This window comes from Lynx canadensis, chromosome B3, assembly GCF_007474595.2.
Source record: "Lynx canadensis isolate LIC74 chromosome B3, mLynCan4.pri.v2, whole genome shotgun sequence".
NCBI classification, from domain to species: Eukaryota; Metazoa; Chordata; class Mammalia; order Carnivora; family Felidae; genus Lynx; species Lynx canadensis.
Window position 1 is genome coordinate 113,306,060 of NC_044308.2, and position 16,603 is coordinate 113,322,662.

The 16,603-nt window shown below is 46.5% G+C and overlaps 1 protein-coding gene across 3 annotated transcripts in view; it reads right to left on the minus strand.

Annotated features, from left to right (window-relative positions):
- The window catches only part of TMEM229B (transmembrane protein 229B), a 39,715-nt gene extending 34,123 nt beyond the window's left edge, over positions 1 to 5,592 (minus strand). Inside the window, exons 1-2 of one of the 3 annotated variants that reach the window (XM_030319366.2) lie at positions 640 to 1,270; positions 345 to 548 (exon numbers count right to left, since the gene is read on the minus strand). The gene's annotated coding sequence lies outside the window, so the exon portion shown is untranslated. Of the gene's footprint in view, positions 1 to 344; positions 549 to 639; positions 1,271 to 5,191; positions 5,303 to 5,554 lie in introns of those variants that run through there. The other 2 variants (XM_030319368.1, XM_030319367.1) reach the window with 2 other exon arrangements.
- Positions 5,593 to 16,603: the final 11,011 nt, after the last annotated feature.

Genomic DNA, 16,603 nt, shown 5'->3' on the forward strand with positions numbered 1-16,603 from the left:
CAACATCTCTCTCCTTCCTGAACATTCACTGGGATGTTGTTTTTCAAATAAGAATCTACTTCCATCTCCTTTTAACTAGCTGTGTTTACTCCACATCAGCTCTCCTTCTTATGTCTAACACTATCTCCACATTCACCTTCTCCTCAACATTTGTTCCATTCTTTGATCCAAAGTTATAGAATGCAATAGAATCAGACTGATCTCGGTTCAAATCCCAGTTTGGACACTTGCTAGCTGTGTGACACGTGCAATCACTTTATCTTTCAGAGCCACAGTTTTTCCAGCTGTAAAATGAAGATAATTAGTAGTAGCTATCTCAATGCTGTGAGAAAAAGAGAACTTACGTCAAGTGCTTAGCCCATAGCCTGGCATACAGTAAGTATGGTGGCTGACACTGTTATCGTTCTTGTGATCACTGAAGCCAGCTGAAGCTCCATTTGTGGAATTAAGGCTGAGAGGGCTGCAATTGGCTGTCCAAGGTCACACAAGTGAGCCAGGGAGGGATCCAAAATTCCCTGATTCTGGAAGCCTTTGCCAATCATCAGCTCCTGCACAAACGACATCATTGCCCAATGACCTAGAAATCTGAGTATCTGATCACATCCAAGTACCACAGCTGATGATTTAACAAGCACTCACCATGTGCTAGAAAACGGATCAGGCTCTATGAAAGCCTCAAGGCATCTATAGGTCAGCATAAGAAAGCCATCTTCTTGTTTGTAACAGGTAAAAACAGAATTACAACACAAAAATCTGAAGCTGCTCCTGGTGTTACCCAGTGCCGACAATATTTCTCGTCCATGTTTAAGAGGGTAGTTGAAAGTAAGACCAATGCCCTGGATACCTTACCCCTGGCTTTGGAAAGGCCTCTTTGGGAATGAGAGGGAGGGGAAACCTACAGACTAGAATGGGGTCTGGCCAACGCAAGCTATAAAAAAGAAGATAGGGGTCGACAATAGGCTAAAAATAGGTCCTTGCCATTGCTCCAAAGAACAGCGATTATTGTCTCTAAGGTGGGCTTCTTGCTGCACCAGGGCCTGTCCCTCCATTGACCCTGCAAGCACTGAAACCGTGGGGCCCAGGAAGCACATTTTATCTTGAAGCATGAATCACCCTTCAGAAGTCCAGAAAAGAATCCTCTCTTTGTGGCTCTTCAATCTCCTTCTTGGCTGGCATCCCTAGATCCTCAGGGCTGGTATCAAGGCCTTATGAAAATTCAGGGTGAGTGACCTTTCTGATGGAAACAGACCATTCCAGAAACTCATGTGACGGGTTGCCTCTTAAAAACTGAAAAGAAACAATGAATGAACAAACCAGCTAGAAAGCATTCATCATTCAAGTCCAACTGCGGAAGCAGTCAGAAATGGCTAATCCAGTGTGTTCTGAATGCGGGGCTCCCAAAGTAGAAAGGAATGGCAGCAAGTGCTCTCAGATTATGCCTCCTGATCTATTAGATCTCCCTACATTAGGTAAGGATTTGACAATGCGAGTCTTATTTTTTTAAACTGTTGTACTTCTAAAGGATGGAGCAGCAGGAAGGAGCATTCTGAGACCCAAGTCTTGTCCATGTAGACTGTTGGCCCTAATTTCAAGGATGCTGTCCCTTCTACAATACCAGTCACACTAGAGCCAAGAGCCCTGAAAGGATATCAAACCCTCTGTTGGGGAGCCAGCAGAGTAAAGGATAATGGGGAGCTGGATGTTCAGAAATTGGCAATAGCTTTGGTTACTCCTCAGATTGCCAGACAGGACTGTGACTGACCCCAAAGATAGAAGCACCAACATCAGAGGAGGGTAGAAAGCTACCTTTCAGAGCCATCCTTTGAAGGAGCATGGGACCAATACCACTCTGTGACCTCAACCCCACGAAATTTATATATAGGAGGATTGATGTTAAAATGAACATTGAGGACAGCCTTAGGGTGGAGGAGAGTGGGAGCCCACACCTGCAGAAGCGGTGTGAGCACAGGGAAGGGAGCAGGCCCTCCTTTTCATCTGGGGATGAGACATTACTTATTCAGCTTCAGCTCTATCTATGGATGTGAGTTGCAGGGGTAAAAGCCACTTCCTTTTCCTTAAATCACAGCAGCATGGAGCATCCCACAGTGCAAAGTCTGAAGCACATGTACATCTAAAACCAAACAAATGGGCACCCAAACTTCATCTTCATCTCATAATGAAAAAATATAAAGTTATTAGGGTCTCCTCTAGTACCTGAGCCTAAAACACCATTAGATCCCAGGAAAGGAAAACTCGCCCAACACAGACATTCACACACAGCCACTGTGCTCTCAGTGTGACTCAGTTTTCCTCAAGGGAAACCATAACCAAAAGTGTTGCCTCCTAGCCCTTTCCCAGAAATCCGCTCCCACTTTACTTTTAAAATACAATGTCTCTGGTTTCTGAGAGGTGGTGGTGGAGAAGGCCTGGCCAGAAAGGCTGTATTTCTTCCTGTTCGGAACAGCAGAATCCCTTCTGACGTTCCCTCCTTAGCCAGGTGTTACCACAAAGGGAGCTGAGAGTTTGCCAAGTCAGAAATCACCACACCTTAAAAGGAATGTGCTTGCAATGAAAGAAAAAAACAGAAAGAAAGAAAAGAAAAAGAAAACCCAAACCGCCCTTATCTATAAATTGGGAGTGAGGGGAGGAGCTAGGAGGAAAGTAAAGGGATATAAATTTGAAAATAGCCAGGCTGTGCAAGGGTTAGATTTCCCTTCCCTCAAGGACAGCCAGATCTGATACGGTCTCTGATAAGACCAAACGGCTTCGCCTTACCGCCCGTACCCGGGTCTCAACTTATAACATCAGAGTCCCCAACATCATTGGAGACCCTTCTCAGAGCTTGGAAGGGGACTTCCACTGACGTCCAGGCTAGACACTGTCTAACCAGGAAAAATCCTACTAGGAAGGAGCTCGAAGATACCTGGAAAGCAGAGACAGACAGAAAAACACTTGCGGCCTGTGTGCTTCTGATTAAAAACTACACTTTTAAAACCAACGCTGAGCTTTGTCCATCACAAAAGCTGTAATTTAGCCCTTTCCTGCAAAATGACATCTTTCCCTTTAGAAACAATATATAAGTCTGATACAAATGAAATAAACACAGTACAAGTTTCCCTAATTCATTTAACATCTTTCAAGGACCCAAGGCTCTTAAATCACTTTACAAATTGTAAAACTTCATGCCTCATCGCCTTAAGAGAGGGAGTCAGGGGAGTATCATTTTCCCATCTTACTGTCAGTACATCTGAGGAACACCATGGAATAGCCCTTCTCTCACCACTGGGGGTGGGGAGGTCAGGCCTCCATATCATTACTCTCAGCTCTGAATAAATAGCTTGGGATAAACCCAGTGGGGGGCTAAGCAATAATCAACCCTGCCCATTTAGAGGAGAAAGGTCCCTACAAGTGGGCCGGTGGTGTTCTCTGGTCTAGCACCTGCACCTGACTTCAGCCATAACTTCCAGGGCCACAGATCTATGGTTCAGAGGACTCCATTTTCTCCTGCTACCCCTTACTGGTCTTGGAACCTCCCTTACTCCAGTGCCTTTGAGTGGCCAAAGTCAACACTAAATCAGCTCGTCATCTGGCCTCCAAGGACCTGTTGTCTCCCAGTTACCCATCTCTCTCCCCAAATACCAAGCCTTGGGGTGGAAGGCCAAACCTCATCTCAGCCCGCCCCTCCATGTCTCTAGAGTAACACAGCCCACCCTGACCCAAATACTTGTATCATTAGCCCATTTACAGGAGCAAGCAAGAGTCACACAACAGTCCAGCCCCCACCCCCACCCCCACCCCCACCCCCAGTGCCTTCTGTCTCCACAGGCAAGCAGATGTAGCACTGCCTTGCAACCAGGGGGAAAACTCGACTCTCAAAGGTCTGTCCTTTCTAAGACGAAGAAAGGCAAGGGGCAGTCCTGTCACACATGGAAGCCAGTGGTCATATGCAAACCAGCATGGGGCTGGAGACACCTCATTCCTTGAGACACAAGGTCAGGGACCAGGAATCTGGATCCTGGCCCATTTGTTCTACAGAGAGAAACACAGTATACCACCCTCAGGGGAAGCCATTCAGCCCTCACCTTCACCCCTCTTCCTGGTTATAGCAAAGAGGGAAACCCGGGCCTCCTGATGATCAAAGTCTGAAGACCATTGTTAACAGCTCATTTGTTAGTAGGTGCTCAAAACACATGAGAATTGGCGAGCAGAGCCCCCAAGGTTACATTGGCACTGCTCTCTGGGGCCCTGTTCTCTCTCTCCAGGGAGGGTTTGAAGCGGTATCAGAACAACCTGCCACCCTAAACTCTGTACCTGAGGCAACCACACATATCTCCGAAGAAACCTCGGAAAAAAGTCCCAGGAAGGAAGGAAAGGGGGTCAGCTTCTGACTGGGCACAGAAAGAGGGAAAAGAAGACACCTGGGAAAGAGGCCAACGTCTCCCTGCCCTTGCCATGAACAGGGCTATAATGGTCCCCATCTCAATCCTGCATTTCCCACCAAGGACTGGAAATCAGAAAGGGCAAACAGAGAGCTGGCGGCCAGGGGGCTGGGCTGGGGGCCCCAGGGCACTGACTCGGAGAAGGGAGGACACCTAGGTGTGCAGTCCACCATCACCCAGTTTTTCCATTCACCCTCGGGAGAAGGCGGCAGGGTTATCTAGGCACGGTTCCATCCCTTTCAGCAAAGTCCTTAGCCTCAGATTCAGGAGGGTCGGTGTTTCCCACTCCCATTCCCTGGCTTCCTAGCTTCCACTCAAACTGGCGCCCCCTCTGCACTCCCGAGGCGGCCTCGGAGGTGCTCTCCTCCCGGATGAAGGGGGATATCAACCTTCCGGGGCCAGACATCCCCGGCTGCCTCCTTCCCCTCGCACCTCCCCGATACCCCTTTGTTTCAGGCGGGGAAAGTTGCCAACGTGCACCCCTTCCCCAACACGCCCCCTTGTGCGCCCATCCCCCGCAGGGAATCCAAGCCCGGGCGCACCTTCCGATCTGCGGCTCGCTCTCGAGCCGGGGCAGACGCTTCGAAACCGAAAGCAAAGAGGAAGCAGGATCCGGCAGCACCCCCAGCCCGGTCGCCCGGTCTTCCCATCACCGCACCATCCCCGGGCCCCCCGCACTCGGCGCTGGAGCCCCGCGCGGCCACCTCAACGGGCGGCAGAAAGGCCTCTCCGCGGGCTTCGGGGGCACCTACCGGTGCGGGGCCGAAGCTGCGGGCAAGGGCAGGGCAGGGCCGGCCGCCCGCCGGGTGCAGGTGCGGCCAGGAGCGCCGTCTCCCGGGCTCGCTCCCGCTCCTCCTCCCGCGCCGGGACTCGGGGCGCTCTCCTGCGCCGCCGCTCCCCGCCCCCACGCCCGGAGCTCGGGCTCCCCCCGCGTCGAGTTGCCGGCGGTGCCTCCCCCACGCCGCCGGCCCTCCCGCGCCGCGCCTACTCCCGCATTGTATGCCGGCGCCCGCCGTAGCGGCGCGGGGCCCGGGGGGCTGCAGCCGCCGCTGCCCGGGCCGAACGGAGCCCCCGGCGGCGGCGGCGGCGGCGGCGGCGGCGGCGGTGGCACTCACCCATAGTACGGATGCTGTGCAAACTGCACATGCTCGCGTCTGACAGGCGCGCTGCCTCCGGCCCCGCTTAACTCCTTGCTCGCCTGCTAGCCCGCTGGGTCCGCTGCCCCGCCGACCCCGCCGACCCCGCCGCCTCCCGCAGCCAGGAGTCGGCCGCACCCTGGGCGCCTGGAAGCGCGCCATCGGCCGAGGCCGTGGCGCAGGTGGCTGCAGTGCAGAGCTGCTCGGCCCTCCCGGCCCCTGCCACCCCGCCTGCATCCGAGGTGTCCACAGGAGCCCGGCGGAGAGGACTAACTCGGGACCCTCACCTCCTAGCCTGTAGGAGTTGTGGGGACGGCGCGTGCGACACCCCCTGTGGGGATCCTGCAGGTCTTGGCCACCTGAGCGCCACGGACCACGTGGTGTTGCAGACCTACTCTGTGTTGGCATTGTGCTGTGCGCTATCCATTCGTTGAATCAGCCCTGCAAGGTCATTTTTATCATCCCCATTCTCAAGATGAAGAAACTGAGGCCTGTGGAAATTAAGGAATTTGCCTAAGGCAGGGCCGGAAGCTCCAAGACCCACAATTTGATCTATACTGAAAAGATTAAACACAGGATGTTCTTTCTGAGGTCACTCTAGATTCTTCTCTTGGACGGTGGAAAATAATGGATGTCATCTGGAAAGCCTGGAGATTCTGGATATGGATCTTGGGAAGTGGGTGAGAGGGCCCTGATGTGAGACAGGCCCTTCAGACAGGTCCCAGGTCCCGCAGAAAGACTGAGCAGGAGTAGGAATGTAATTGAACCCCTATGCCAACTCCAAGCCTCAGTTCTGGCACTGGGTATGGGAGCCAAGAGGAAAGGACATTTAAAAAAAATTATAGGTAATGCCCCCTGGAGCTGTCCTTTTGTAAACAGTCTATCCTAAGGGGGCAGTGTCTTTTTCTCATACTCACACAGACCTTAGGTGTGCCTAGGCCTGATTTCTCCTAGCCCTCCTAACCCTGTTTTCCCACCTGCCACAGTGACAAGAGTTCTCCCAGGCCCAGGGCGGCAATGAGTCTTGAAAGAAAAGGAAACTGAGGTGCATCCAGTGGACTTGCCACATCCTGGGTGAGAAGCTGGGCTGCTTTCCTACTCTCTGAACCTAATCTGATCCTATTCTCCTAATTGCCTAGTGAGGCCATTGCTCCACCAGCTTCCTGTCCCTGGCCGGGATATTCAAAGATCAACAAAGGTGCGTCCAACTAGGGGTGGGCAGTTTGGACAAGGAGTTCTAAGGCCATCCCATACACACCTAGTTCTTGGGCTGGCTGAGTCATTCTTTGCAGAAGGAAAGCACTGGGGTTCGATGAGGCAGAAAGAGTTATATTGGATTTCTCAAGCCATGTGTTGCCAGTAGCAAGAGCTCTTGACTTCCCAAAGTTAGTTTCCTCCTTCCTAAGTATGTTGTGATGACCCAGTGAGATAGTGCATGTACTGTCCTCAGTATGCAGCGGACCTTTGATAACAGGAAAGTGTTTTCTGAAGGGGGGAGGGGGTAAGGCAGGGAGTGGGGAGAAGGGATCAGGGCTACAGCAAGCCATGTAGGCTGTCCCTGGAACACTATCAGAGAGGCAAGAGACAGCCTCCTCTCGGGAACACCTTGGCAAGAAGTAGCTTCGGTTAGTCTGACAGCAAAGCTAACCTACTGAAGAGGGACCTTCCCTGTGCCCTCTTGCCTCCGAAGCCTAGTTCTCCCGCTCTGCTTCTCAGTCTGTGTCTGGTAGTTGACTCGGTTCCCTCCCTGACTCTGGGAGGCAGCATTGCACAAGAAAGCATGATGGGCTGTTAAGGCAGAAGATCTGAATTCTGGGTGACTTACCCATTTAGCACAGTATGTGCAGTGCCTTGTGCCCATAATGTTTTAGGGCTCACAAAAGTGTTTACATTTCTTTTAAAATCAGGGACAAAAAATAAACTTTGAGATCAAAGAAAATGCTTTCATATATAATATCAATATTTTAATTTTTAGTGTGGAAGCCATAGTATACAGAAGCCACAGTCCAGTTACAGAATCAAAAAGAAGGGAGGGAAAGGAACTAAGGCACAAGACTTGGCATTAGCCAGTCTCTGCTTTATCCAGCTCTCCCATGGATTTAACTGAATGATCTGGGTTTTCCTCATTCCTAAATTAGGAATCATTGCTTCCTAACAAAAATTCATATAATGCCTTACAGTTAACATATCTTTTTCTTTGGGTAAGGCAGCTATTTTAACCCCCATTTTATAAATGAGGAAACCAAGGCTCAAAGAGATTGTGTGGTTTGGTCAAGGCCATATTGCTAGTAAAGGCAGAATGCAGGTCAAACTCAGGTCTTCTGACACTCCATCCAGGGTCTCATACGTCTGCACCTAGAAAATGTCAAATAAAATGAGGTACGTACGGGGCAGAGCAATCAGCTCTGGAAGCAGACCTAAAAAAGCATCTGTGGCAATGAGTGGGTCCCCTGGTTTTTCACCCAAGAATGCCGAGACATACAACATACATAGTGTTGTGGGAATGAATGGGGAGTGACCCCCAGGTGAAGGTGGGCACAGTAATAGTAATTCTAGTGATTCAAGTACAGATTCACGGTGGAGAGCCATGGGACAGAGCAAACCCTGCTGCACTAACACACGGCAAAGGATGCCAGCCTCTCCTTTGCCTTCTTGTCTTATCAAAGCAAGCTGGATTGGAGTCCGGACTCCACATCCTAGCCAGATATCTTAAGTCTACTTATTTAACCTTTTCTGAGGCTATAAAATAGCCATCTGCAAAATAGAAATGGCAATATTACCCAGACCCATGGCTGTTGTAAGCTTAAGTAAGATAATTCAGGTATTTAGCATATCGTCAGGCACATATACATCGTTAAAAGTCTCTGCCACAGTAGGGACTAGAATAGTAATTCTCTGCACATCTCTCTCTGACCATGAAGTAGGGAAAAAGAGAGTCTTTCAGGTGTCTTTGTAGTCTCTAAAGTGCCTTGATAATGTTAGGTTCTCAGTCATCTTTTCTGAAAGACAAAAACTTCTCTGCCCTTCTACTAAGCAAACCATCCATAAAGTGGTTGCTCTTGTCCACTATAAGTAATTTCCTTGATGACTTTCAAGGGGAACCAGAAAGACTCCTGCATACTTGTTAGAGAGACTTGGTTCCCTGGGGGATGCCCTCTGACCACAAGTCAGGAGAGATGTGGCTCAAGAGGGTGATTTCAGTGGGGGGACTGGGCCCACAGCCAGATCAGGAAGGACCTGGGAGGGAGCCTAGTGTAGAAATTGGAGGCCAATCCATCCCGGAGGCTGGGATAAGAAAAAGATAAGTGAAGTAGGAGTGGAGGAAGCATCAAAGTCAAAGGCAATTTCAAGTTTGGAATTATTTGGACCAGCTTTACAGGAAAGCAAGCTGGGTGAGAAACAACTGGAGGAAACTGAGGCCATCAATCCTCCCTAACAAGCATACAGAAGTCTTTCAGAAAAGTTCTCATCTCAGAAAATACAGTCTTGGCAGTAAGAGAGGAGGTCAAAACAAACATCTGGGGGTTGATAACAGGGGAGTCTCTTTGTAACAGTCCCTTCTGGAAGTAGGAAGGAAAGAGTCATAAAGAGACTAAAGAGTGGGAACCTGCATCATTTAGGATTCTTTGGCTGCAAGCAACAGAAACCGACTTTAGCTATCTTAAGTCTAAAAGGAATTTCTTGGAAGGATATGCTCAGATGATACACAGATTTGAAGGGAATGCTGGCAAAATAGACTCAGAACAGGCTCGAATCAGAACAGCTTTGGGAGCCCAGGTAATAGGAAGTAATTGAGAATCTTCTCAGGGTTCTGCCCCTAAACACTGGACTTCACTTTTTTTTAATCACTTCTGCTCAAGTGTTAGAGCCACACTTACCTAAGTTGAGTCATGCATCCACCTCTTGGCCAGGGGTGGGCCAGCAGGATACTCTGACATAGCTCTTAACAGCACCCCATATCATGACTGAGAGGTAAGCAGTGAGAGAGAAATCACAGTGCTGTTCTCCAGAGGAGGAGAAAGGCTGCTGTGCAGCCCCATACAGTAAATGTCCATGCCATGGGGGAAGCACAAGGAATTTACACCTGACTCAGTGTCCCTGTAGGGTTCTTGGCTGTGAAAGAAGGTGAAGAGAGAAACACGTCAGCCCCAAGAAAGTAGCAGGAAGCTCTGAAAGTACCAGGACAGGAAGGTGTATGTTACTGAATAAAATCCTTGCCCATGCTGGGGTTGGTATAGAGGTGGAAACAGGCAGGTGTTTTTTTGTTTGTTTGTTTGTTTGTTTTTAATTTTTTTAATGTTTATTTATTTTTGAGACAGAGAGAGACAGAGCATGAATGGGGGAGGGGCAGAGAGAGAGGGAGACACAGAATCGGAAGCAGGCTCCAGGCTCTGAGCCATCAGCCCAGAGCCTGACGCGGGGCTCGAACTCACGAACCGTGAGATCGTGACCTGAGCCGAAGTCGGACGCTCAACCAACTGAGCCACCCAGGCGCCCCAACAGGCAGGTGTTTTATAGATTTGCCCAACTCTGAGCTCTGCTCAGGAGTGGGTAAACTGTGATAAGGGAAGCAAGTGCAAAAGGTTGTTATGGGTGTCCTTGAATGTTTACAAAATGCCTCTGAAGGGGGGAAAGGGGTACCAGTAGCAAGGGGAAGAGGCATTAAACCCCAGGGAAATGGTCAAATTGACTGCAGGTTTATCAGAAGTTTTGCTATCCATGTGTCTGTGTGGGAAAGGGGTATGAACTTTCACAGAGCTCTCAAAATAACAGGTGTATTCTTACTTTGGGGATATTTTAAAAGTCGTGTCCTCTCCTTTTTTACTCATCAAAAAGAAAATGCAATAGATAAGGACTATGCAGTATTCATGAACACCTTGAGCCTGAAAATGAAGAACTCACCATTCTATGATAATGTGAATTCATCCATAAAGCATTAAGACATTAATGTGTGTGCACTAAGACAGCCCTGAAAATTAGTGCAGTTTCATGAGATTAGCAGTAAATTAGGGGGGGAAAGGCCAATGCTAAAAGAAATCAAAGTGAAAATATGAACATACATTGAAACTACATTACTTCATACTTCTAAGTGGTGAGTTTAACTGTGAAGGTTGTAAATTTGGTGGTGGGGGCAGCAGGGTGGTGGGGGGAGCAGGGATGAGATAGAGTTCATTATGAAACTTTGGAATCATGGAGAGAGCCACCCCCACTCCCCAGCTGCTCTCATTTCCGACTCAGCAGTCAGCCCAGGTGCTGGGCAAATTGGAAAGAATTTCTGCCCTGGAGATTAGAAACCAAACGCCAAGCTGGTCACCTCCCCTCGTGCCTCCCTTTGCCTGGATACAAGGAGCTTAGTCGTCTGAGGAGGGACAAAGGGGTATTGTTAAGGGGAGCCTGCTTATGAGAAGGCTTTGCAACTAAAAGCTTTTATGCTGCTATCTAAGCCATTCTGCCAGGGCGGGGGCACGGGTGGACACTGTGTGCCTGTCCCGATCACTGTATCAGTTCAAAGAGAAACTTCAGCCAGACACAGTGATTGCAGAAGGATATCTTGGGACTTGGCAACACTAATAGGCTAAGAATTTCTATCACAACATGTCATCCAAGTCCCAATTCTGGGCCCCACTAGGTCCTGGGATGGGTTAGAGTGGGAAAAATTTTCTTTTTGTAGATCTGAGGCAAAAGGTTCTGCCTTAGGAGCTGGCTGTGAGGCAGCCCAGCTTGGAGGTGGGGCGAAGGTGGGGGTGGGGTGTGCAGATTGCACCACCAAGGGTCAGATAAAACCTGTTTCAATTCTTTTTACCCTTCTTGTGTTGGCCCTTCTAGGAGGACTCTGACATCTTCAGGAAAGGCGGTGTAAGTCTGAGAGGCTGATGATCCCAGGGACTCGAAGTTGTCTGGGGAATTAGTTCAATTAGGCATCCTCTTAGTCTCAGATGCTAATTAATTAATAAGTATGTATTTAGTGTTTTCTCTTCCCAAGCACTGTGCTGTTGTGAGGACTGAACCTGGCTTCAAGGAACTTGTTATTCAAATTCAACAACCATTAATGTACCACGCACTGTGCTAAGGATTAGGGTCATACAGGTAAAAAGACTGACACCTATGCATATGGGTATGAGAACAATATAGAATGGTCTATAACAAAGCACTATCCCATGCTCCTAGCTTTAAATTCTGTGCCTCCCATGCTGTGGAGGCTCTGCTTATTTGTGTTCCATGATGGAGCTGTTTCCATAACCTGCCTTTATCTCTACCACACTCTGTAAAGGAAACTCTGACTTTGGCTCAAAATTGTCTGATATTTGCGAACTACACACTTCTCTCTGTCAGAAGACTCTTTGCCCCTCTTTCTTGCCCACAGCTTAGGTCAAGATTTGCTTGCTCTTATGTCCTTCAGCAAAGTACATATCTGGGAAGGAAGCAATGCCATCTTTGGTGGACTTTTTTTCATATCTGTGGGAAGTTATGTCAGATATCTAGGGTTGTGACCGCCCCCCAGGGAATACAATAGTAGGGTCTAGGGACAGGGAGGGAAGAAGAGTGGGGTTTCCAATGAAAAAAAGGAAGAATACAGAATTGCTGAGTGCTTTGTCTGGAACTGCATGTCCGCAATCAGAACACATAGGCTGAGGGGTGCCTGGGTGGTTCAGTCAGTTAGGCATCAGACTTTGGCTCAGGTCATGATCTCGCAGTCTGTGAGTTCGAGCCCTGCATCGGGCTCTGTGCTAACAGCTCAGAGCCTGGAGCCTGCTTCAGATTCTGTGTCTCCCTCTCTCTGACCCCCCCCCCCTTCATGCTCTGTCTCTCTCTGTCTCAAAAATAAATAAACATTAAAAAAATTTAAAAAAAAAAGAACACGTAGGCTGAGAAGGGAACTAGTTGCTCAGAGGCCTTATCTTAACCCAGTACATGACTTTATGGGTGCTCGTATGATGGGAAATTAATACTGTAGCCTATCTCTGAGCTTTTACTATTTAAATCCAAATTCTTGTTCTAGGAAGATACTGTGCCCGGTGGGTCCCACTCCCTGGCATAACTACTACTTGACCACCAGGCTAAATGGAGTTGGATGATGTCCCAGAAATCAAAGAAGGCCAAAGGAAGGGTCTGAGGGTCTCTGGTACTGCAGTTAAGGAGTGTGGATGAACATGGGTAAGTGTGGAAGAGTAAGAAGTGGTGGAGAGAAGGAAGAGGGACTTTCTCCTTGAAATCATTCACCATGTGGCTCCCACCCAGAACCTCATGAAGTTAGTCCTCTGGATGACTTCCAACTAGCCACATGTCCTTTCTTTCCTCAAGTGGAGAACATGGCTTAAATACATCATTTCCCTTGCAGGATGTAAATGGGCTTGGATTAGAACTAGGTCCAAGTTAACTCTGTACCCAGACTTGTGTCTGCTCCTTGAAGACCTGGATGACTGCCAGACCACGAGAACATAGTGTGTAATAGGAATCCAGTAATGCTATTGTGGTCATAGCTTAATTGCTCTGAAGAGGTAATGGGGATCCAGGCAACATCAAAAGCATGTGAGTCCCCTCTGATCTGAGCATTGATCCCCAACTCTCCAGGTGTCCACTTGCTATATATTCCCTCAGGGCTTTTACCAGTTCAAGGCAGTGACTCAAGGGGTTGGTATAAAACTTGAGGGATGGGAAGATATGAGGACACATTCTGGCTCATTGACTGGCAGACTGTGGCTTTATTGAGTTAGTTGTCAACTTCCCTGAATCTCAGCTTTCTGCATTACTGATGAGATCAATACTTTAAAAACATTTTAAAAGCTTTATTAGAAAAATGATTCATACTCCTTGTAAAACATTCACATAATATGGAAAATAACAAGGCAGAGACTAAAACCATTACACCAAATTTCTACATCCAAAGATAATCACTGTTAATGTTTGGGAAAAACATCTTCCACTCACGTTTATGTACATAGATATATATGTAGTTATGTATATGTACAGTTTCACATAAAATCCTTCATATTATATACACTTCTAGAAATTATTTCACTCGACATTAAGAAATGACTACCTTTCCATGTCAGGAAACATAATCCTCCAACAAATTTTAATGTCTGCATACTTGATTTTCTAGATAAATCATAATAATAACTAGTAGGTCAGAAATGATGGATATTTAGGTTGTATCTTTCTTTTATTTTATTTTTTTAATTTACATCCAAATTAGTTAACATATAGTGCAACAATGATTTCAGGAGTAGATTCCTTCATGCCCCTTACCCATTTAGCCCATCCCCCCTTCCCACAACCCCTGCAGTAACCCTCTGTTTGTTCTCCATATTTAAGTCTCTTATGTTTTGTCCCCCTCTCTGTTTTTATATTATTTTTGCTTCCCTTCCCTTATGTTCATCTTTTCTGTGTCTTAAAGTCCCCATATGAGTGAAGTCATATGATATTTGTCTTTCTCTGACTGACTAATTTCCCTTAGCATAATACCCTCTAGTTCCATCCATATAGTTGCAAATGGCAAGATTTCATTCTTTTTGATTGCCGAGTAATACTCCATTGTATATACATACCACATCTTCTTTATCCATTCATCCATCAATGGACATTTGGGATCTTTCCATACTTTGGCTATTGTTGATACTGCTGCTATAAACATGAGGGTGCATGTGTCCCTTCGAAACAGCACACCTGTATCACTTGGATAAATACCTAGTAGTGCAATTGCTGGGTCGTAGGGTAGTTCTATTTTTAATTTTTTGAGAAACCACCATACTGTTTTCCAGAGTGGCTGCACCAGCTTGCATTCCCACCAGCAATGCAAGAGATCCTCTTTCTCTGCATCCTCCCCAACATCTGTTGTTGCCTGAGTTGTTAATGTTAGCCATTCTGACAGGGGTGAGGTGGTATCTCATTGTGGTTTTGATTTGGATTTCCCTGATGATGAGTGATGTTGAGCATTTTTTCATGTGTTGGTTGGCCATCTGGATGTCTTCTGTGGAGAAGTATCTATTCATATCTTTTGCCCATTTCTTCACTGGATTATTTGTTTTTTGGGTGTTGAGTTTGATAAGTTCTTTGTAGATTTTGGATACTAACCCTTTATCTGATATGTCGTTTGCAAATATCTTCTCCCATTCTGTCGGTTGCCTTTTAGTTTTGCTGATTGTTTCCTTCGCTGTACAGAAGCTTTTTATTTTGATGAGGTCCCAATAGTTCACTTTTGCCTTTGTTTCCCTTGCCTCCAGAGATGTGTTGAGTAAGAAGTTGCTGCGGCCAAGGTCAAAGAGGTTTTTGCCTGCTTTCTCCTCAGGGATTTTGATGGCTTCCTGTCTTACATTGAGGTCTTTCATCCATTTTGAGTTTATTTTTGTGTATGGTGTAAGAAAGTGGTCCAGGTTCTTTCTTCTGTATGTCACTGTCCAGTTTTCCCAGCACCACTTGCTGAAGATACTGTCTTTATTCCATTGGATAGTCTTTCCTGCTTTGTCAAAGATTAGTTGGCCATACATTTGTGGGTCCATTTCTGGGTTCTCTATCCTGTTCCATTGATCTGAGTGTCTGTTTTTGTGCCAGTACCATACTGTCTTGATGATTACAGCTTTGTAGTATAGCTTGAAGTCCGGGATTGTGATGCCTCCTGCTTTGGTTTTCTTTTTCAAGATTGCTTTGGCTATTTGGGGTCTTTTCTGGTTCCATACAAATTTTAGGATCATTTGTTCTAGCTTTGTGAAGAGTGCTGGCGTTATTTTGGTAGGGATTGTGTTGAATATGTAGATTGCTTTGGGTAGTATCAACATTTTAACAATATTTTTTCTTCCTATCCAGGAGCATGGAATCGTTTTCCATTTTTTTGTGTTGTTTTCAATTTCTTTCATAAGCTTTCTGTCGTTTTCAGTGTATAGATTTTTCACCTCTTTGGTTAGATTTATTCCTAGGTATTTTATGGTTTTTGGTGCAACTGTAAATGGGATCGATTCTTTGATTTCTCTTTCTGTTGCTTCATTGTTGGTGTATAGGAATGCAACGAATTTCTGTGCATTGATTTTATATCCTGCCACTTTGCTGAATTCATCAATCAGTTCTAGCAGTTTTTTGGTGGAATCTTTTGGGTTTTCCGTATAGAGTATCATGTCATCTGCATCGAGTGAAAGTTTGACCTCTTCCTGGCTGATTTGGATGCCTTTTATTTCTTTGTGTTTTCTGATTTCTGAGGCTAAGACTTCCAATACTATGTTGAATAACAGTGGTGAGAGTGGACATCCCTGTCTTGTTCCTGACCTTAGGGGGAAAGCTCACAGTTTTTCCCCATTGAGGATGATATTAGTGTTGGGTCTTCCATATATGGCTTTTATGATCTTGAGGTATGATCCTTCTATCCCTACTTTCTTGAGGGTTTTTATCAAGAAAGGATGCTGTATTTTGTCAAATGCTTTCTCTGCATCTATTGAGAGGATCATATGGTTCTTGTCCTTTCTTTTATTGATGTGATGAATCACACTGATTGTTTTGCAAGTATTAAACCAGCCCTGCATCCCAGGTATAAATCCCACTTAGTCGTGGTGAATGATTTTTTTAATGTATTGTTGGATCTGGTTGGCTAATATCTTGTTGAGGATTTTTGCATCCATGTTCATCAGGGAAAATGGTCTATAGTTCTCCTTTTTAGTGGGGTTTTTGTCTGGTTTTGGAATCAAGGTAATACTGGCTTCATAGAAAGAGTTTGGAAGTTTTCCTTCCATTTCTGTTTTTGGGAAGAACTTCAGGAGAATAGGTGTTAACTCTTCCTTAAATGTTTGGTAGAATTCCCCTGGAAAGCCATCTGGCCCTGGACTCTTGTTTTTTGGAAGATTTTTGATTACTAATTCGACTTCTTTACTGGTTATGAGTCTGTTCAAATTTTCTGTTTCTTCCTGTTTCAGTTTTGGTAGTGTATACGTGTCTAGGAATTTGTCCATTTCTTCCAGATTGCCCATTTTATTGGCATATAATTGCTCATAATATTCACTTATTATTGTTTGTATTTCTGCTGTGTTGGTTGTGATCTCTCCT